We start from the raw sequence: 22,129 nt of genomic DNA, 5'->3' as shown, positions 1-22,129 counted from the left end.
GGTGAATGAATGTTTACTGGAAGTAGGCGGTAAAGATGCAAGTTTTTCAAGTGGCCGCAGGTGCTTAACAGTTTGCCAAGAATACTCTACTCTTTGATTATCTCTGCTCCTCACACATCTGTAATCCCAAACTCAAGGAAAAAAAAAAAAAGCTCCTATCCTTGGAGCCTCAGGCACAATGTGGCAATCTTGGAATAACCCACTTAGCATGCGTGAAAATGACCTACTTTATTTTTGAAAAGAGTCATTAGTAACAGTTTGCATGTCAACAGTAGCCAGGAAGACCTCCTCAGTCCAGAACCTTTCTGGAGAGCTGTATGCTCAACAAAGGAATCATTTGATCTTTGCAATCCACGTCCAGTTTTGTTAATTGAAAGAGCTATACAATGAAAGAATTGCCTTATGTGAGTGAAACTGTTCATTATAACCCTCAGCCCCAATTCAGTAACCACAACAGCCACTTATTAAAGAAAAAAAAAAAAAAACCAACAACAACAATTACAGTTCAGAAAAGTACCAAACCTATGACCAGAACACAATGCATAGAAAACACCAAGTTCAAAACCAGCTTAACATTCCCCACTTAAAACACTGTGGGAATGCTGGTGTCCAAAACACACCTTAGCATATCAAACCTAAATCAGTTGTATTCTTATTTTCAACTGCTTAGCATTGCTCTGGATTTAGCTCTTCCATCACCTAGACTCCCTCCCCAGGTGGGTTAGCTTCTAGCTCTTCCCTTCACTGCACAAGGAAAGTCAGCACTGAATGTAAAACATGCAGGCTCTGCCCTGGTCTCTTAAGCAGCAGAGCAAATAGCTTGTGGTTCCTTCCTTCCGAGGAGCAGTTTCAGTGGATCCATCATCCCCAAACTCAGGAAGAATCTCAGGAAGTGATTCTGCCTGGTTGTCTCACACAGGATTCAACAAGCTGACTCACTCAAGAAACTCAGACTGCACCCATGATTTCAGAATGACGCCCGCCCTGCATACTGCATGGTTGGTACTTCATCCTTACCTTGACATGCTTGGCTACTCAGGCAATGAATAGCTTTGCCGCAGCTCCTAACAACACAAGTTTCTTCTTTTGCTCAAAATCCTCCTCCCTTTCACTATTGCAACCTACAGTTTTTCCTCCAAGCGCTCACATACTGTATTTTCTTATTCTCAGCCAGCCAGCTTCTAACTCAACTGGGAAAGGACCACTCAAAATACCCTGGATCTTGAGAGAAGATGCTCTTGTAGAAACAGCAGCGGGGGAGTGGTGCACGTCGTCCCTCCTGCAAAGGGTCCTAGCGCCATCTCTATGCAGCATCACTTTTCGTTTTCTGTCTCTATCCACAGAGATTTCGGAAAGATGTTGGAAGAGAAACCTGCAGCCACCCAGTCTTTCCAGTACTTAGGAAGCAGAATAATTGCAGCAAAGCTTTGCTGAACTTGAGCGCGGCATATAAAGAAAAATCAGGGTTCCAAATAAAAGAACAAATAAAACAATCAAGAAACCATCTTAGCAAAACTTTAACTTTCCGTTTTTCCGTTAGCAATGATTTCCTGCTTTCCAGTCCAAGCAAGACAAACTTCCAGAGGATGGATTCTTTGCAGGGACTTCTGGCGGGTCTCTGACTTCTTCACAGAGTAAAGACTTTGGTTTAGCGGGCCTGTTTGTGCAGTAACCAGGCATCCTGCCTTAAGTACTGAGTAAGTTGCAGTAGGAGCTACTAAGAGACAAAAGCCACAACCTCTCTTGCTGAAATATTGGAAAGGGAAACTAAATGGGCTGAATCTTCAGGTTCCCCCCCCCACCCCCGGCTGAATCTTCGCCCCCCCCTTTCTCCAGCTGAGTCTTTCGCTTGCTACCATCCAGTTTTTAATGAAAGCAGAAAACCTGAAATTAGTCCTGATCCATAAGCTACCTAACACAAGTCCCTGGGCAGTTCTTTGCAAGAGCATCTAAGTGAACTTCAGGAGCTCTTTGAGACAAAGTTACACCGGGGAATGGGCACAAGGGAATGTCGCAAGATTCTGTTCAAGAAATGATGTCCAGGCTCTTCCGTTTAAAGGATGTCAAGGAGCCCCTTTCTCCTTAGTAAGGTGTTGCAGGCACTTCAATTCTCCACTGAAGAAGGACGCTGGTGCCCCGAAGAGTGGTGATGGAAGTGTCTGAAGTCCTGCTCTCTCCGGGTTCAGGGTACCTAGAGAAGAGCTGACCACAGGAAACAGCCAGAAGTGGAGACTCAAGACAGGGCGGGGAGATGGGAGGTGACAAATCGGACTAGAGTGCTCCGTTAACTGGAGAGGAGGGACGATGTCGCCAGCCTACCCATTCTGGGAACCCCCGGTGAAGGCTTTCTTCTGGCTCTCGCCTGTGGCCTGGGGCCGCGATCGCGAGGCTGGGCTTGCGTGTTGGTGCGCGCGCGCGGGGGTGTGCGTGTGAGCGGTGCGTGTAAGCCGGGCGTGTGTGCGCGCAGTCCGCGCGCTGAGTGTGGCCGCCGGGACCCAGCAGCCCGCCGCCCGCCCGGTGTCCCTCCTTCCCAGCTCCTCAGCCACCTCACCGGGGCCTTCCACCACCCATCCCTTGGCTTTGCAGCCTCCTCTCAAAGTTTCCTTGGCGCAGAAGCTTAGGCGCAACGGCAGGAGCCAAGACGCCTTGGTGGTGGAGCGCGATCCTCGGCGTGGCTCTACTGCCAGCACCTGCTCTGCACCGAACCCGCTTGAGCGCAGGTTTTCTTTCCACTTGGCGGGAGCAGGGGGAGGGGTGCGGTGGTGAGAATCGGAGAGGAGCCCCGGCTCCTGACGGCTACCCAGCTTGGCTACCCAACGCATTTGTGGGGTCACGGAAGAAAACTGGATCTGCAGCCAAGTTGCCTGAGCAGGGACAGGGAAGGTTTCCACGGCCATCCAAGGTTGTCCCTGTATCAGTCGCCACAGGCGCGTAGGTTTGGAGACACCTAGACTGTCAGGGCTTTAGAACCGACATTCCCTCCCTGACCCCTTTGAAAGGAAAAGCTGACAGAGCTGAGGCAGGGGGACGCCTGGAAGAAGCCCTGAGATGCCTGTGAGCTTCATCCTCCTTGGCTTTGGATTTTAAGGACACGAAGGGGCATGAACAACATGTCAAGGTAAGAGACCGCAACCCAGCCGCTTGAATCTCCTGAGAGAATAACTTAAAATAGATGCTGGGATGCGGCGGGGGTTAAGGTAAGTTACATGGAACCCCCTCGGCTGTTGTCACGCAGCTGCACAACCCAACCCGTGTGAATGGCTCCCGGCTGGTAAGTGGAAGACCAGCCAGTGCAGATGGTTGAGAACTGGTCGGCAAAAGGGAGTGTCCTATCCGCACACTTCTGGATACCTATTGGGAACTGCATCTGGAACTGGGTCTTCTGTCCAGGCTGATTTACATCTGGGCTTGGCTCTTGTTTTGTTTTTATTTTCTATTCTGGTGAGGTGTTTCTCTAGCTCCTCACACCTATCCCATCCTTGCGATAGGGAGCTGTGGGCCCGGGTCTTGTCTGTGAATTGAGTGGCAGGTGAGGATGGAGCCGGCTGGAGGGATGCAGGGCTCGGGAAGTGCACACCGCGGCCGAGTCGCTCCTTGCAGCAGCGGGCGTCGGAGCTCAGGCTTCGCGGGTAGGCTGCGGTTCGCTTGGCCTCCGCTAGAGGCTCCCAGCGGGCGCGGCGGAGCCGGTGGGTGTGGGGGCGCCGGGCGGCGGAGGGGTTGCTCGACGAGCGAGCCGGGTGGCTGAGGCGGCGCGGCATAGGGGGTCCAACCTAGCCTGGGCGGGGGACGTGAGCCCGAGTCCCAGCGCACCACCCAGCTGGGCGCCCCGTCTTCGGGAGGCGAGTCGGAACCCAGGCTGTGCTCTGGAAAGCGGTGCGGGGAGCCAGAGCCACTTCGGGGATGCGACCATAGTCAGCGCCCAGAGGGCAGCCCCAGGAGGTAAAGCCTCTCTCTCCCCTTCCAATCCAACCCAAGGTTTTCTCAGTCTGGTACCCAGAGGGCAACAAGGGAAGGGAGGGAGGTAATCTGTGAGGTCCCTGTCTAAGGTATCTTTCCGTTTTCTCTGTGGCTTTCTGGGGAATCATACATTCGATATAATCCTTGTTTTCCTGTGCTACTCTGGACATTTGCTTCCTTTAAAGGCAAGTTTTGTGTGTATTTAACATTTTTTTTCTACTTTATATAATTATGTTGCCAGAGATTGCCCAGTGGCTGGCCATCACTAATTGCCTGTAGGCGACCTGCTAGGTCCCCTCTGAGCTTTGGTGGACCAGAGTGCAAAATCCCAGGGATGGGGTGTGGTGAAGAAAAGAGAGTACCACACCCTCTGCCCTCCCTCCCCTTTCCTTGTCACCTGCTTGTGAAGTCGCCCCATTCAGCCTTTGACTGAGCTCTTAGCTCAAGGAATCCTCTCTGAGAACAGAGGAAAGCTGTTGTAAGACTTGGAGAGTGGAGTAAAGGATGCGTAGGGATTCATGCCCAGCACATCAAGGGAAGGAAGAATGGTGAAGTTAAGGCACTGGAGGAGGTTGGGGGGGGGCAGGTTGATGGGAAAGGGCCTTGAGTTCAGATTATTTGTGGAAGCAAGATTCTTCACATTTCACAGTGCCTTTGACATTTTCTAGTATTTTTAAGACACAGATCTCTCTGTTAAGTACTCACTTAGCCACGGTGGACACTGGGTATATTTGACTGTAGTGTATATGCTACACAAAAAGTAAATAAATATTTAAGATGTTGTGCGTACTTGGTGAAAATACCCTATCCCTGTCAGAGAGCTGAAAATACATTTTCCAGGGTGCCATGTGAAGTTCGTGCTTATCACGTGTGGTCATTTTCTACTCTAATGAAATTTTAGAGTGTACTAAGGGTGGTCATTACAGCTCTTGAGATATTAACCCTCTTATGGAATAATACTCAAAGAATAGGGGGAAAGATGGATCATTGTATTCTAGGAATAATGAATACAAGCCAAGACCCAGAAAAAGATACTGGGCCACAAGATGAAAGTGAAAAAAAAATTTTTTTTTTCACAACTAAGAAGCAACGATTAACATTTAAAATAGAGATCTTTCTCAGGGTGCTCTCAATATCTTTATTAGTGTGTATTATTTTCAATACAGCTGAATGCAATACTGAAGCTCCTCTTACTGAAAGCCAGCATGTATGTATGGGGAGAATGCCAGGTATTTTCATCTTAAAGTTCTTAAGTGAGGCAATTTCCTATTGATGAAGTGGTTTGGGGATCATTCATGTGGAAAGCATCCATTATTTGCCTATTGATTAATCTAAATATGGAACTTAATTTTTACCTAACACTTGTAATTTAATGTCAATGGAAACTAGGAAATATATCGATGCTTTTTATTACTGAGTGTTACACGCTGTCACCTGGGCAACATTTATATAAAGATTTTCAGGGGAGGCAGGAAAACAAAAAAAAGGTTAGTTCTTAAAATATATTGCCTTAGAAATTTTATGAGGATAAGAAAAATCTTTACTAGTCTATATAGTTATCCACACAGGAAGCCACAAAGCATGTATTTGTATTAATAAACAAAGTAAATTAAAATTTTGAGTTCAGTTAGGTTTCTGAAACACAACAAAAAGCAATTTTTTTTTAATTATAAGACATACCTTTGAGGTTTAAAACACCTCATGTTAAATAAAATTTTATTCAATCAAACAAGTGATTCTATTTTGCAATCTCAAATTAAGTCTTGAGGCACCATCTCTAAAATATTTTCTCCCTAGTAAAGGGGATTTTAGAAAAGTCCAAATACTAAATACTTCCAGGAATGCTCTGGAGCTGAAAATGGCCTGGGTCCTATGAAACTTCACGAGTGGAAAAAGAACTGATAGGACGTTGTCACAAATTAATTGGCTTGATGCTTCAATTAAAAACTGATTATTATTTGGCTCTGCTAGTCATTGTGGTTGATTTCATTTGGTCTCCAGATATTCTGGGAAAGGACTCTAGGTGGAAATGTTTTCCTGCAGTACAGGGAGAAGCAGTCACTGTGTGCAGACAGGCTTGTCAGTTAGTGATTCTCCAATCTGCTTGGTTTTATCCAGAAGGCAGAATGTGAGACAGGAAGGACAATCCATTTCTGATGTTATAGGAACATTCGCCTCTTCTTAAAGCCCCCAATCTAACTTGCTTATATAGTGGTGAGATGATACATCACCTAGTCACATCCTTCTATGACTTAGGGGTTACTTCAGCATTATGAACTTTAAAATCTGGTTAAACACAAAACAATATATATCCTAAAAGAAAAAAAATGGAATTTGTAGAAGATATTTCTTAAGTAAATTAAAGTAGAGCAGCAAGGACAGTTAAGTCCTGGGTCTCAGGCTTGCCTTTCCCACTGAACTCACCTTTGTAATCTCAAGATTTTTGGTTTATATATAAGATTATTTTCCTCAAAACAACACACATGCTGGATATTTTACAGTTAGTAGACCTTAATTCATTTTTAAATAGTTGGTAGTCATTTAGATACATTTTTTTTTTTTTTCATCTGGCATCAACTCCCTTGGTTTTGTTTCTGGGAAGCATAGAAGGATGGATAGTCAATGGGCATGAATGGGCTGATGTGGAGCTTCTGCTGTTTCTATTTCCAGTGGCTTAGATACATTGTAGTGGCCAGCGTTTCTAAATGTGCCCTGTTCATCCTGAGCAGATTGCTATTGGCAGTTGGCGGTGAGTGCATCTGTTCCAAACAACTTTTAGGAAACTTTAATTCCATCCAAGCATGTAGACACATATGCTTAGATGGAATTAAAGTTTCATATATATATATATATATATATATATATATATATATATATATATATATGTGTGTGTGTGTGTGTGTGTGTGTGTGTGTACGTCTGTTCAATAGCTTAATCTATAATACTAAACTCAAGCCTCATGTAACATTTTAGTTTTTACAGTAGTATTGGCATTAGAAAATCTGATATTCCCTCTGTCCTATTTCGTTTTAGTGATTTTACTGTCAGTAAGCTTAGTGCTAAGTCTTTATTTCGTTAATTTAGTTAGCAAGAAATTAGTAGATATTGATGATTGTTGCCTTGTAATAAAATTCTGAAACTTTCTTGAAATAACTATAAAGTGCCTTGAAAAATTGTGAAGACCACTATGATTTGTAACTGGAGTACAATTTGCTCTGTTTTTTAGTCGCATTCAGTGGTAATGTTAAGCACAGCCTAGCTGTAGTACTTGTAAGTCAGATATCATTTCCTCCTTTTGAGCTTTGGATTCACTGTCAATATGAATTTACTTTCATTATAAAATGAGTAAGACTAAATACAAGCCTAGGAATCTTGGCTAGAAAACAAATTGCCTTTTGTTTCCGATAATAGAACGTAATATCAATCTATCTATAAAGAGAGAATTATCATCATTACAAAATTAATAACCAAATATCAGCATGGCAGAAATATATGCAGAAATTTACAACTCCTAGCACATCCCAGATTCTAGACATGGCACTACAGAGTAAAAGTGTAAAATGGATTCTAAATTGGACTGCATAAAAGGGTTTTGTGTCTTCATGCAGTTTCATTTTAATATAATGTGACTATGGTTAGCAGTACGGTATCTATCTAATAGCCAGCATGAAAGGAAATAATAAGCATAAAAAGTGTATTGCTCCTGGTGTGCCCTGAGAGGTAGCAACAGTGCCTTTTGGGAAATGTTGATTTTGAAACAGTGGGCTTCATTGCTCAAAGGGAGGTGCCTTTATTATCCTAATTTTTTTTCTAAACTTGAACCACATACATACACAAGCCCTTGTATGTGTGTGTGTGTGTGTGTGTGTGTGTGTGAGACACTACCCAGACACATGAATGTGTGTACATATCAGTGAGGAGAAATATATTGGGATATTGATTCATTTGAAGATATATAATGACTAGAACTTACTTGTGATAATAGATCACATCACATATAGTGTATCTTATACATTTTCTCTTGTACATAATCATACTTAGTCTCAGTTAGCTTTATTTATATCAATAGGTAAATAGTTAGTGATGATAATGTATCTTCTATTTTATATTTGAAAGATAATAGTATTTATGATTCTTTTATTGTTTGAGAATTTCAAATATGTATTTGGGTCAAATCTACCCCCATTCTATTCTCTTTAATTTCACATCTGTCAGCCTCCTTTTCTCCTTCTAAATTCGTATGCTCCTTGTCTTTTTGGTTTAATTCACTGTGTCCCTTTAATGTTGCCTATATGTGCATGTGTGTGCTACTATCTCCTGGAACAAAACTAGTCTCTCAAGTTCCACATGTCTGAATGAAAACTGAAGACCACCGATTCTCAATAGCTCCTCATTAGGAGGAAAATGTCATGAGACTCACTTGAATCCATTCTGTGACTTTAGAATGCTTGATTTAGGGCAGGTTTTAAGCAAGCAGTGTCAATGTTTATGAAGTCATATGGCAATGGCCCTTGCCCATGAATAAAAAAATGGGGAATTTGCCTTGGCATCTATTTCCTTTCACTGTTCTCTTTCTTTCTGTACACTCTTCTAAGATGAGGGCGGAGTCTTCTGGAAGCTGGAAAGAAGGGTGTTATATAGATGTCCAATTTACAGTTAAATACCCTAGCCTCTTATTATTTTCATGTTGAGAAGTTATGATGTTCTATGGTAATCACCATCTTCTTCACAGAGAAATCTCTCTGAAGAGGGATTGGAGATACATGTATTTGTAGGTAAAAAGTCAAGAAGTGAGAGGGCAGGGGAGTTAATTACGTTGTCCATTTAGGTGAATAGCAGTCCTAGATGCTCTTGTAGGTGTTGGTCCCAGTTAAAGGTACCAGGCATGCGCTCCATCTTGTAGATTGACATCCTCAGAGCACAGTTGTTTACTCCCGTAATGGTGTTGTTTTAGTGACAAGTAGGCATACCTTATCTGGCGTTATTGTTATTCATGGTGTTTTCAACTAGACACTCAGAATATATCATTTTTCTCCCCTGGTATTATGCTGAGACCTCAAATCTATGAAGACTAGTTTTTAAGCTTTAATTTTTTCAAATTCTATTTTTAATGATGGTTCTTAAATACTTTAACCTTTCTTGTAGCCTACCACCCACCAGAGGTAGTAGACAAGAAAGAATTCTTTAGAAATTCTTAGAAAGGTTCTTTGGAACAATTCCTGTCTGTGTTGTCTGGAAATTAGCAGTTCAGTTCACAGGTTAGCAGGCAGCAGCAGCTTGGTCCACTTGAAAACACCTCAAGGATACACCAGTAGTCCAGTTCCATAGTCAGGTGAGCAACAGTGGTGATGTGACCTAGCAGGGACAGACAGACCTCAGCCTCTGCTCCAGTCAGCAGGATAGACCAACAGGAATACCAGAAGTGCCTCACTCAGGGAAGTGAAGATCAGCAAAGACCCAGAAAACCAAGCTCTGTCTCCATCACTGCTTGGAGTCCTATTTATACCCTCCCAACATCACATGTCCTTCATATGCCTTGCCTCAGAAAGGGTCTTGCCTCAGTACAGGTCTTGCCTCAGCACAGGCATCTAATTAGCCCAAGTCCTTGGAACAGTAACAAACTGCAGAACACCACCAGAAGTTTTTGGTGCGGTTTCTCTCATTGGCATCCCAACAAATGCAGTTCAATGGCTGCTATGTAATATGGACCAATACATGTGTGTTGTTAGCAAAGAATCTTTCATAACCTGTCCTCTCATATGCTTGTACATCCTCTCTCATGTGTCTGCTTCAGTGAGATGTTCCTCCACAAGTCGGCCTTAGCCCTTCACAGCTGTGTCCAATTTAACAAAACATTCCTTCCTGTATTTGTCCAGGCAAAACACCATCCAACTGACTTTCCAAAGAGCCCTCAAGTTTCCACTTCAACTAGTTAGTAGGTATGAAGTTCCCCTGTCAGTTCCAGCTTGATTTCTATTTGTTCTATTGCTAAGGGACTTAGAATATTCAAGAATAGTGTCTTAACATTCTGGAAATAACCAAAAGCAAGTACATTTAATGTTTGAAAAGATATGTAGGACTCTACTGTTCAACAATTCAGAAATAAATCCCACCTGGCATTGATTTGTATGTGACAATCTGTGGTGTAGAGGGAAGGCATTGTCTCCTGTAAATAAAGTAACTCCAATTCAATCTCATTCATATAATGTGTATCTTAGTAATGGGTTTCTGAATGTCATTTCCCAAAGTCTTTAGTGTTAATTATATCTCCCTGTACTCCCTTCTCCTCTCTGACCTCTCCACCCCATTTTACCCTCACTGTTCCATTATTCTCTTGCCTTCTTCATACCACCTACATTATTAGCCTCCCTTTGGAATTCCTTCCTCATGGTCACTTGCTAGTTCCCTGTCTCCTATGTGTGTGCCAAAATAAATCTACATATCTGCAAATTTATAACTAGCATCAGAATAGATTATTTCTAGCTCGACTGATTTACCTGTGAATAATATAATTTCATTTTTCTTTACAGGTGAATAATATTTCATTGTTTACATAAACCACATTTTTATTATCCACTCATTTTTTATGAATTCCTAGGCTATTTGAATTTCCTGGATATTAGAAATTTAGCATCAGTAAACAGGGTTGAACAATCATCTATGAAGTAGGATATACTGACCTTTAGGGAAATGTTCAAGTGCAATTTAGCTGGATAAGGTAGTGGATCTATTTCTAGCTTTGGGGGAACTACACACTGATTTTCATAGTGATTACATGAGTTTGCACTTTAAAAAAATACATTTTAAAAATTTTATAATCTTCTTTAATGTAAGAAAACATAAGTTGATCAAAACCAACTATATTACCATCAAGTCAAGAAAAGCTTGTTGAATACTTGTAATTGGTAGGCTGGCTAAATATTTAGTAAGTTAAATGCTTGATAAGTGTGTGTTACCCACAAGTCTCTATGCAGCAAATCAAAAAATAAAAGCCCACGTCACTCGGCAATTAAGTGTAGGATGAAGTAAGAGCATTCTGTACGAGTTTTGTAGACAACTAGTGTGGGGTATAATTGAAATCTATGACCTAACTACCAATTTTAACAAGGCAAATAAACACAGTAGTAAGACTGAAAATTGGAAACGTATGCTTACATTCCTATTGGCACTGGAGATGAAATATATGTTTATAAGTTGGTGTCATTATAAACCGTTAAGACTCTGGAGCACAATTTTACCATGATTACTTAACCACCTATGCAATTACAGATGTTTCCAAATATTGGCCTTACGTTTCTTTTGAATAAAGCAACCTCAGTTATGCTCTCCTGAGTCTCCTGTAACCCATTATTTATACCAAGAGGTAATGAGAAGCATGAATGGCTTCATAGTTTCTAAGGACATTGCATTTGTGCATAACACCTTCCTAAACAAAAGTGGCAGCAAATATATAGTGAAAACCCATAATGTGGAGAAGTACTCAGCACTGAAAAAGAGTAAAATATAGCCAGCTTGTGATTTAGAAAAACATTATGCCAGAATATTACATTAAGAATACTAAGAATATGGTGTGGCTTGTATAAAATGTACAGAGAAATATATCTGTAGACACTGATAGTTGTGTTTGACACATGGGAGGTTGGAATAGAAATGAGCATAAAGAATATGGTAGTATATTTGAATTTATCTTGCCATTGGATTATGATGAAGGATGCAGAAGTATGTATAGGTATAGAAAGTACAAACTTTTTATAAAATAGAAAAAATACAAATTTTAATACAAAGATTTAAAGAGATAAAAATGTCATTACCAAGTTGATTTATTACAGAAATCCAATGTTGGCATTACACTGAAGAAGAAATAAAATGTTCACAATATAGAGAGGTATAAAACAAAAACCAATAATCAACTACTTTATGAATACATTATGAAAATATTTGAGATAATTAATTAATTAATTAATTGTTCAGGGAATTAAATGCATGACTTTAACACATCTTAGGCAAGTGTTCTGCCATTAATACTACATCCTCACTTCTGATATTAATTTTTGGAAAGCCTCTTATCAAATTGAGACTAGTAAAGAAAGTCTGTGAAGTTGATTTAAAAAAACTAAAATAAATGTAGAGTTCATGTAATACTTTGAAATATTATATTAAAGCCAAAAATGTCTTTCCTCTGATTGTGGAAAGGAGGTAATAAAATAAGAGGAAAAAAAGACTGAAAAACACAGGTACATTGAAGGGACAATGTAGAACCACCAAATTCAGTGTGAAAACTTCAAAGGGAGATGAGTCACATGCCCAGCATGGGTATTCAAGGTTTACAGAACCCATGCAATGGCAGTTGGTTTAAAAGACAATAAATAGAATAGCCATTAAATTCCATCATGGAGAAATCACTATGATATATTATAATGGAAAAATATTATGGTTGTAGAACCACAATTCATACAAAGTGGATTAATATATCAGTTATCTAATAAATATTTCATTTGTGTTGAACTCAGGGATAAAAAGTAAACCAAACCGAACCAAACAAAACAAAACATGCTTATAGGCTATTGCAATAATAAAGCTAATGGAAACAAGCTAAATCCATAATAAAGTTTGTGTTTGATGAATGAAAGAAAATAATCCAACCGCATAGTCTGATTCATGATGATTGAGAGAGCAGCAGGAAATTTTCTCACAAAAGATACTTAGTAACTGGTGAGCATAGGGCAGGCTATTTATATAAAGGACTATTCCAAATCATTTGTCTTCTTCTTCAGCTGTTCCCTCTCATATCTAAGAAATCCAAGAGCTATCTAGAGTCTACTTTCTACCAGATCTAATTATTATCTACTATTATTATACTTGATTTTTCGGTTGAAAGAATTTCCTTTACCCTCCAGGCACTTCACATGAGGAACCTACATTGCTTAAGTTAGATCCTCAATCTACTTACTTTGATCAATGCCCTTTTCTTTTATGTAAATTTTCACGTTAAGCAAGTATCACATAGATGTATGACTTACAAAATAAAGCAGCTGGGGTTCCCTTACTCCTAAGCATGGGGCCAGGTAGCAAGTAACATAGCCAATGTAAGACGAGGGTGCTATGAGGTAGAAACAAGATGTCCAGACATGGAGGCTAGAAAAGATGTGAGAAGATGGATGCTGAGTACAATTTTCTTGTTTTTTCCTAATATTTAATTTAAGTTTATCTTTGAAAACTTTAAACAGAAGTGTTGTTTTCATATCATTTCTATTCCCCTCTTTCCCCTCCAGTGCTGCCTAGACTCTCTCAAAGTCATGATCTCTTTAAAAACCATCTTTAGTGATTATAATTACACAGACACACAGACACACAGACACACACACACACGCACATGCACACGCACATATATAGACAAACAGATATGCTACTGAATCAAATTAATGTGAATGTTGTATAGTGTGATTTCAATTTATCACAAGCTAGAGTCATTTTGAAAAATAGCACTTCAGTTGAAAAACTTACCACTAGATTTTTCCCTGTGGAAAATCCTGTGGTCTATTTTTTTAATTGAGGGTTGGTATGACAAATCCAAGTTCACTGTGAGTGTTCCCACCTCTCAGCTGGTACTCCTGGGTGCTATGAGAAATCAGGATGAGCAAGCTATGAAGAGCAAGCCATCAAGGTGCGCTAGTCCGTATTTTCTGTATCAGTTCCTGCCTCCAGGTTCCTGCATGCTTGATTTCCTGCATGGCTTCCTTTATTGATGAACTATGATGTGGGGATTCATCCTTTCTTCCACAGGTTGCTTTTCGTCATGATGTTCCACCACACCAAAAGGGATGTTAAATTAGATAGTGTTGCTCCTGAGTATGGATGTTTAAGGCTGAACACTTGGACCTGGATAACTTATTAGACAGGTTGTCCCTGGAAAAAAACTCATTCTCCATAGTGATTCATCTGGGGTGGGGCATGGCTTATAAGATTTCCCCACCCACAGAGGGTTGCCAGCACATGTTTTACTCTCATGCAATAGCAATGTTCTCAGCAAAATCGCATGGGTTAGAGTGATTGGAATGACTGGCTTTCTGATTGATAATGTTGAAAGCTTTTTTGTGATGTTGTTGTTGTTGTTGTTGTTGTTGTTGTTGTTGGTAGCAAAAAATAAATGTGAGACACATACTGCACACAGAGACATAGCTCACTGAAAACATACTGGATGCGGGCACTTCTTGTTGGATCTTCTTTCATGATTCACTTTCATCGTTGATTCCATTACTCATCCAGTAAATACATTCCATCCAAAATATTCTTTATTAGTAACTGTCTGATACATCTTGAATATTCTCTTCAAATATTAAGGCCTATATTAGATTATTTCATACATTGTTTAAGTAGTTAATTTTAATTTTTCTGTAAATAAAATTTCATCCTGCCCAACTAAATTAGTGTGTACACTTTCTCTTTATTTCTCCCAACCTTCTTGACTCCAAACACCGAGAGGCAATCTAAAGTATATTTCCATGTTAGTGACGGGGGCTCAAGTTAGAAGAAAATATTCGCATATGTAATTTGCTTTGCATTCAACTTTCCCTTTATAGGGGACTGAATCACTCTGTGATAGAAATGTAGGCTAGTGGAGAAAGTATAATAAAGGTATGATATATTTTATACTTCAACCAGATATGGATAAGACTGAAATAGATGTGAAATAATACAAATCTGTTATTCACTGATGCTTATGTAGCTTATAAAATACTTAGATTTAAGTGAATACTAGTCAGAAAGGAGCAGATTGGATGAGGGTCCTGCAATGTCTGTAGCTCTGTTCCAGTCATCCAGGCTTAGCACCCTGTGGGGAGATCTTATGGAGAGTAGAAGAACAAGGGTAAAAGCATTGTTTACACTCTAAAAAGAAAGATTTTAATGATTGACAAAAAGCTCAATGGAACATGTGAGGTTTGATTCAATTCAAATTAATGTTTTTAATTTACATCTTTAGAATATGGATGGGAACCAGATGTTTTGTCAGGAGTCATGGTGGAAAAAGTGGAGGTTATTTGCATTTTGGGGGAGAAGGGATAGAACATTTGCCTTTCCTGTAGCTCTGTCCATTAAGTAAGGAAAAGCATAGATACTCCAATTGCACTGATTGCTTTATGAGAAGATTGTAATAACAAATTTTATTAATAATTTATACTTAAGGTTTATAATTGGAAAGATTATTCAAAATTAACCTTCTAGATCTTGGTAATAAAAATCACTCTTTTTTTTTTTTTTTTTTTTTTTACATATATCTCCAAGGCATTACACTTTGGTATTCCACCAAGTAAAAGAGACTTTTCTTAAATCACGTTGGAAGTCCATATTCATTCTTTGAAAACTAGCCTCATGACAACCCGCAAACCATTTTAGAGGCGGTAAACCAAATAAACATTTCTTTTTTATAAACTTGTTTTTAAATATGTATACTGAATGATGTTTTCATTACTAATTATGATAATTGTCCTGATTATCTTTCTAAAGTATATGAATTAGGAAGGTAATAATTCCGTTTTACTTAGTATCATTGAAAAACTAATGTTAAAAATATTTCATATTATTCACATGTGATCTTCAAAAAACTGAATTTTAAGTTATGTCTAAACCACATTGATATTTTTTTCCAATCAAAACAAGGTAGCATTTAAAAAATTGATTTCATTTTTCACTCTGCAATTGATTGATAGTTACTGAACTTCATCCCCAATCCAGAGGTGTTTCCAAAGATATGAAGGAAAGAACATAGTCTTTTCTGTTCTGTACACTGTACATAAAGTGACTGGTACTGGGCCAGGGTATTGCTATATGGTACAACGGTATTCTTACTACTTGTATAAGTGAAGTTGTTCCTGTACTAAGTACATAAATAAAGGCAATAATGAAACAATTTTAAGTACAATTAAGTTTGTCACTCTGTAAAGATAAATGGAAGATATGAAAAGCAGCAGGAAAGCAGTAACCCTAAAATATTTATTCTGGGAGATTTGCATTGCCTTTTCAGAACACAATGTCTCCCGAATTTGATTAAATTTTCATTTACTGGTTATGAAACAAGACTAACAATATAAGCCTCACAATTAGCATGTAAAGGTACAGTTGTAACATTCACACATTTTCTCAGCCTGGGTCAGAAATTGTTGAGGAACTACTACTGATTTACCCATTTTCAAATTATAGACAATCTACATCAATAACCAGGGCGTTTTAAAAAATAGTTTTATTTACTTAACATTCCAAATGTTACCCCTCTTTCAGGTCCCCACTCGAAGAGTTTTTCACCCTCTCCCCCTCCGCTTTGCCTCTGAGGTGGTACTCTCCCACCTACCCTATTTCCCCACCCCTGCCTTCACCCTCCTCACCCCCCACCCCACCTCACCTCCTGTCCAATATCCCTTCTCTGGGTCATCAAATCTCTTCAGGATTAGGCCCATTCTCTTCCGCAGAGGCCAGTCCTTCGCTACATTTATGCCAGGGCTAGAGACCCCTTCAGGTCCTTAAATTCTTCCATAGGGATCCTAACTTCAGTCCACTGATGGACAGTGAGTATCTGTATTTGTCTCAGTCAGCTCCTGGTAGAACCTCTCAGAAGACAGCCACACTAGGCTCCTGTCTTCAAGCACAACATGGCATCAGTAACAGTGTAGGAGTTTGGTGCCTGCTGATGGGATGGAACCCAAGTTGGGCCTGTCATTGGATGGCCTATCTCTCAGTCTCTGATCCATTTTTGTCTGGGTATTTCTTTTAAATGGGAAAAAAAATATTCTGGGTCAAAAAATTTGAAGGTAAATTGGTGGCCCCATCCTTCCAATGTGGGACCTGTATATCTACTGAGGTGGTCTCTTCTGGTTCTATCTCCTCATTGTTGGGCATTTTGGCTAAGGTCCTCAGTACTTTTAAATGTGGAATATTTGATCTCTTCAAATTATATATATATATATATATATATATATATATATATATATATATATATATATATGTATAGATAGATATATATAAATTTATATTTCCCCAAAATTTATCATTTATGAATTATCATAAATGTGCTTGACAATTGACTTTTAAAAAGTCTTACTAAGTATTCCAGGCTATCCTTGAACTTGGTGGTAGCAGTCTTCCTGTGTCAACCACTTGTGCTTCTAATTTAAGCAACAAGCAGCCTTGGTGTCTCTTGTTTGCCCCTCCAGGAATTCAAAGCTACACCATATGTTTACATATTTTCTTGATTATGAATCTTTGAGAGCATATTTTATTTAATCTTATTATGGAAAATATGATTTTTGCCAGTTTTCAATATGGACAATTTCCTCAAGCTTAGTTTTATAGTCTTTTTGCATGTCATTGTACTTGGAAAAGGGGAATTTCATCAGCTGTTGCTGTACGTCCCATCGGCTCTCATGCTTTCTTCCCTAGACTTCTATGATATAGAACCTCAGAAGTCAAGGAAAGGTAAATCTTTAGTATGTCTGGCTTGACAGAAATGCAACCCGTGGTAAGATTTTCCTGAGTTTGTTAAATTCTCTTTCTAAAGTGATTCTTTGTAGGTGGGCAAGTATACATGAATGCCATCACACTTATCTGCCTATAGTATAATTGAACTTTCTGAAGATCTATGTTCAGTGAGACTGTGTGACTAGTTCTAACCAATAAATTGTGAGCAGATTAGCATCCAGTGATAAGTCTCAACAATCTTCCTTTTTCTCCCGATAATGTTGTCAGTGACTTTAACAGTGATGACCATTCCTTAGCATGAGCCACTGAACTTTCAATGAGAAGAGGATGCCTATGACCCACATTAACCAAAACATCCAATTTGCATGAATAAAAAATGATCTTTATGGTTTCAAGTAGCAAAGATAAATAATTGTTATTGCATAATATGACCCATTGGAGCAGAAAGAATCATGCTTTTCTCAAATGACTTTATTTAAACTTGTAGCCACATTTTCACTGGTCTAGGAAACACTTTTCTTTTTTTCTTTTTTCTTTTCTTTCTTTTTTTTTTTTTTACTGGATACTCAGCATAATATTTGTCCCTGCAAATCTGGAAATCTATCACATCTGTTGCTATTCCTCCATCTCTCTGAACATTTTTCTTGAATGGAAGTTGAATCCACTCCCAGAAAGCTCTTTCAAAATTATTACCTTCTTTGGTGTTGAGAAATGTTAGCAGAATCTGGCTTCTTCTATGGAATATTTATCCAGCACCTCTTTTGGCACTGATATTTCAAGACTACACTCATCTTTTTTTTTTTTAACTGCCTTAAAAAATTCTGGTTGGCATGAAAATATTGCTAACAACACTCCAGAACATTATACCAGAATGGTTTCACAAAGAATATTTCTTACATACTCAGACATTAATTGTTGTGTTTCTCACAAATTTGAAGGGGTCTAAAGGCTTTTGTATTTGAAGTGACAATATGACGATGGTGAGATTTATGACACAAGCAAAGCCTTCCAATCCACAATACTTTTCACACTACTACAAATATCCCTGCCATATAAAACTGGACTTGAGCATCTTTCACAAATTCTATGGAAATTACCTAGAACTTTAATTAAATATGTGGCATCTGATGCCTATTGCCTTGGCTATGAATGTGGCAAGATCCCATAGAGTGAAAGATCTCATTTTAACACTCTGTGTAAGCAGTTGTAGGTTCTCTTCCAGGTTATTTGAATGTAATGTTCTCCATTCTGTGTTTTCAGCACATTCATAAAATAAATTAAAAATATGTCTTCCTACAATTGCAGTCTCAGATCCTTGAAGAAAATGTCTGAAGATTTTATTTGAAATTCTAGTCAAGCATTATTTTTGCTGAAATCAATATGATCTACACATCACTGGTAAAAATTCACTCACTGCTTATTTAAAGCTGTTGCAAAGTGGGATTAACTAATAAAAATTTAAAAATGCATTTGTTCTTTCAGTGTTCAGACAGTTCATGCTAAAATAGATGCGGGGAGTCTGCATAGTCATTCCAGTGGATTTTTCTGACTTCAAGTGTTAGTGATTCAGTTCAGACTTATCAGTACAGGACAAGTAAAATGATTCATTCTGCCTTATGAGGAGAAAGTAGAGGTAATCTATAAAATCATATTGCTAATGATAGATTAATAGCTTCAACCCGTGTTCACTAAAGAAATTTAAACCTAATACATTGTGGATGTTATATTTTGTGTTATAACATTGAGCAGTTTACATTTTCAAAACCTTCTAGTGTGCTTAAGTACCATTGGAACTTTCCAAATACTACTTTCACACTAGCAGTAGGTGTATTGTTTTGTCTGTCTTAACTCATGGTCCTTCATGTGACAAGTGTGATCAAAACAGTCTGAACAAAAGTACATCACTCCATGCAGAGACTCTGGAACCAGCCCTTTGTGACTGGATTACGATCTATTTTGTAATTCATCAATTTTAACACTAGAAGATTCTGATTAGATTATACAGGAAATTTGTATAACTTTATTGTAGTCAAGTATATTATATGGCTAATAATTATTTAAAATTATAAATCGTTCCCTTCCAATATAGTATAGCCACGTGTACTTCATGTTCAGTAGCATCCATTTTTAATATGGATTGTCCATACGGTGCACACGTAATTCTCATACAGCATGCATATGTATGCACAGATGATCTGATCAGAGACTGATTGAACATGACCACCACGTGGATGAACTATAGAAATTCTGCCACTTGACTCTACTATCTAACTTTTGGAGTTCCTTGTAAATATGCAAAGCAGAGAACATTATTATACTTGTTCTGTATATTAGGAAGCTAACATTTCCAGAGATCACAGCAAAGGTCACAGCTAAAGTTACATATTGAGACCCATTCTCAAAAAAACAAAATAAAACAACAAAAAAAAAAAACCCTCCCAAAACTCAACAACAAAAAGCAAAACAAAACCCATGCTATATATCTGACAAATGATCAATTATAATGAAGAACAAGAAGACTTAAACTCTGTAATAAAACTCAAATAATCTGTTTAGAAAGGGAATTAAAGACATAAAAAGTTACTTTACTAGAGGACATATTGAGAGTAGAAGGAATGTAAATGTATGTTCAACCTCATTATCCATAAGGGAGCTACAAATTAAAAACGAAGATGAGATAATCATACACACTCAACCGAATGCTTTAAAACAACATAAAATGTGGGCAAAGAAACAGAGAAACTGGATAATTCACATACTGCTGCTTTGAATTTTAAAACTCTACAGTCACGTTGTAGAACTGTTTGTCAGTTTCTTTCCTTTTTCATATATGTGTGAGGGATCAAACCCAAGAGAGCATACATGTCAACTAACTGGCCTACTAATGATGCACATACATAGACATGATCTGGCAGTTTCTTACAAAACTAAATGTCTCTTTAACTTATAGCCCTGATACTGCATTCTTGGCCAGTATTCATCATTGAGAAATAATTTACATGTACACAAAAGTCATATGCTTGCATTAATAGCATATTGTTTGAAAAAATATCCCCTGAACAATCCTATGTTATTAAATGGATGGTCAGTTTAACAGATTGTGGTATCTATTCCATAGAATAATTTCATCAATAAAAGGAAATATAGGAAGTACCTCTCAACATCTGTAACAACTTAAATAAATCTTGAGGGAATTTTACTGAAAAACATTATCCAATCTAAAAACCATTTGCAGTGTTCAGGTTCATTTATTTAATGTTTTCCTAAAGGACAAAATTACCAATGTGGAACACAGCATAGTATTTGAGAGTTTTGGAATGACAGGTATACCATAAAGAGGCAACACATCTTCACCATGTTGTACTAGTATTTTTCTGCCACCATCATAAAATACTGTGAACAAAAGCAACTTACATAGAAAAGAGTTTATCTAATGCTATGATTGAAGGAGGGGAGAGCCCATTCAAGCAGAAAATGAAAAGCAGTGGTCATTAAAAACACAGTTTTAAGAACAGTTAGCTATCTGCCCATAGTGTTATCTACACACAGGAAGTTGGTCAAGACTATTGAACTCTCACAGACAAATTTCTGTGATAGACTTTTCTTCAACAAGACTAGATATCTTAAAGTTCCCTTACTTTCCAAATCCACTAACTGTGGATCAAGTTCCACCAACTGAAGATCAAATATTCAAATAACATGAGCCTATCTGGGACAGTTTTTATTCAAACACAATTGATATTAACATTAAGTAGCTCATAGCTAGATTATAGTGGGGGTGCAAGAACCCTTAAAGAGGGATGGTTTATTGTTTATTAACATTGAACAAATCTGGGAAAAATATTTGGAGTGGCTTGAATAAGATTTGAGAAGAGATGACCAAGAACACATAGAACATTTGAATTTTTCTTGTGAAACAGTTTCAGGACTCCTTGTCATTCAATGACTAGAGCAGACTTACTGCCACTGAAGTAGGCATTCAAATAATTAATCTTGTTTATATTTTCTATTTTATGATTGCTTTGCTTCTTTAATTAGAATTTATAATTCAACATAATGTTGAATTTTGATTATCAATTAGCGAGCCTTCAACTGTATCGCCACATGAAGTCCTTATGAATAATTATTTTTCTGTCAAGTTTTCAAAATCTACCTTTTTGTAATTTATAGTTAATTTATATTGTATATGGAGATTTTTAAATTTTACATTGGTTTAAAGATTATATGCTCTTAGCTGATAGTATCATTAGCAACAATACAGACTGATAAGAAAACAAGAAGTGCGCATATGTGGTACTTTAAACTTTGAAAGGAACTTGTAAGGTGATTCACAAGTGATTACTGAAAAGCTCTAGGATGGAGCAACACTGTTAGACTAAAAGCAGTAGATAAGCCTAAATCTGTGAGCACACAGCAGTTTTTTATTTTTTTGTTTTGTTTTTTTCTTTTTTTGGTCCAATTTATTTGATGTTATGAATTTTTTTATAGGCATCTCCTATTTTTTTTTGTAGTTTTTAAATTTTTTTTATTTATTATTATTTTCTTTATTTACATTTCAAATGCTAGCCCGAAAGTTCCCTATACCCCCTCCCCGCCCCTGCTCCGCTACCCACCAACTCCCACTACTTGGCCCTGGCCTTCCCCTGTGCTGGGTCATATAAAGTTTACAAGACCAAGGGGCCTCTCTTCCAAATGATGGCCA

The 22,129-nt window shown here is 38.3% G+C and overlaps 1 protein-coding gene across 3 annotated transcripts in view; it reads left to right on the top strand.

Moving 5' to 3' along the window:
• The first annotated feature begins 2,440 nt into the window (after positions 1 to 2,440).
• Lingo2 (leucine rich repeat and Ig domain containing 2) overlaps positions 2,441 to 22,129 on the top strand; it is a 1,146,745-nt gene continuing 1,127,056 nt past the window's right edge. For all 3 annotated transcript variants that reach the window (XM_029533363.1, XM_021222170.2, XM_029533362.1), the window contains exon 1: positions 2,441 to 3,118. The gene's annotated coding sequence lies outside the window, so the exon portion shown is untranslated. The remainder of the gene's footprint in view (positions 3,119 to 22,129) is intronic.

Source organism: Mus pahari, chromosome 22 (assembly GCF_900095145.1).
Source record: "Mus pahari chromosome 22, PAHARI_EIJ_v1.1, whole genome shotgun sequence".
In the NCBI taxonomy this organism is placed as follows: domain Eukaryota; kingdom Metazoa; phylum Chordata; class Mammalia; order Rodentia; family Muridae; genus Mus; species Mus pahari.
The sequence above is the reverse complement of the archived record's forward strand: the minus strand, read 5'-3'. Positions and strand labels throughout refer to the sequence as shown.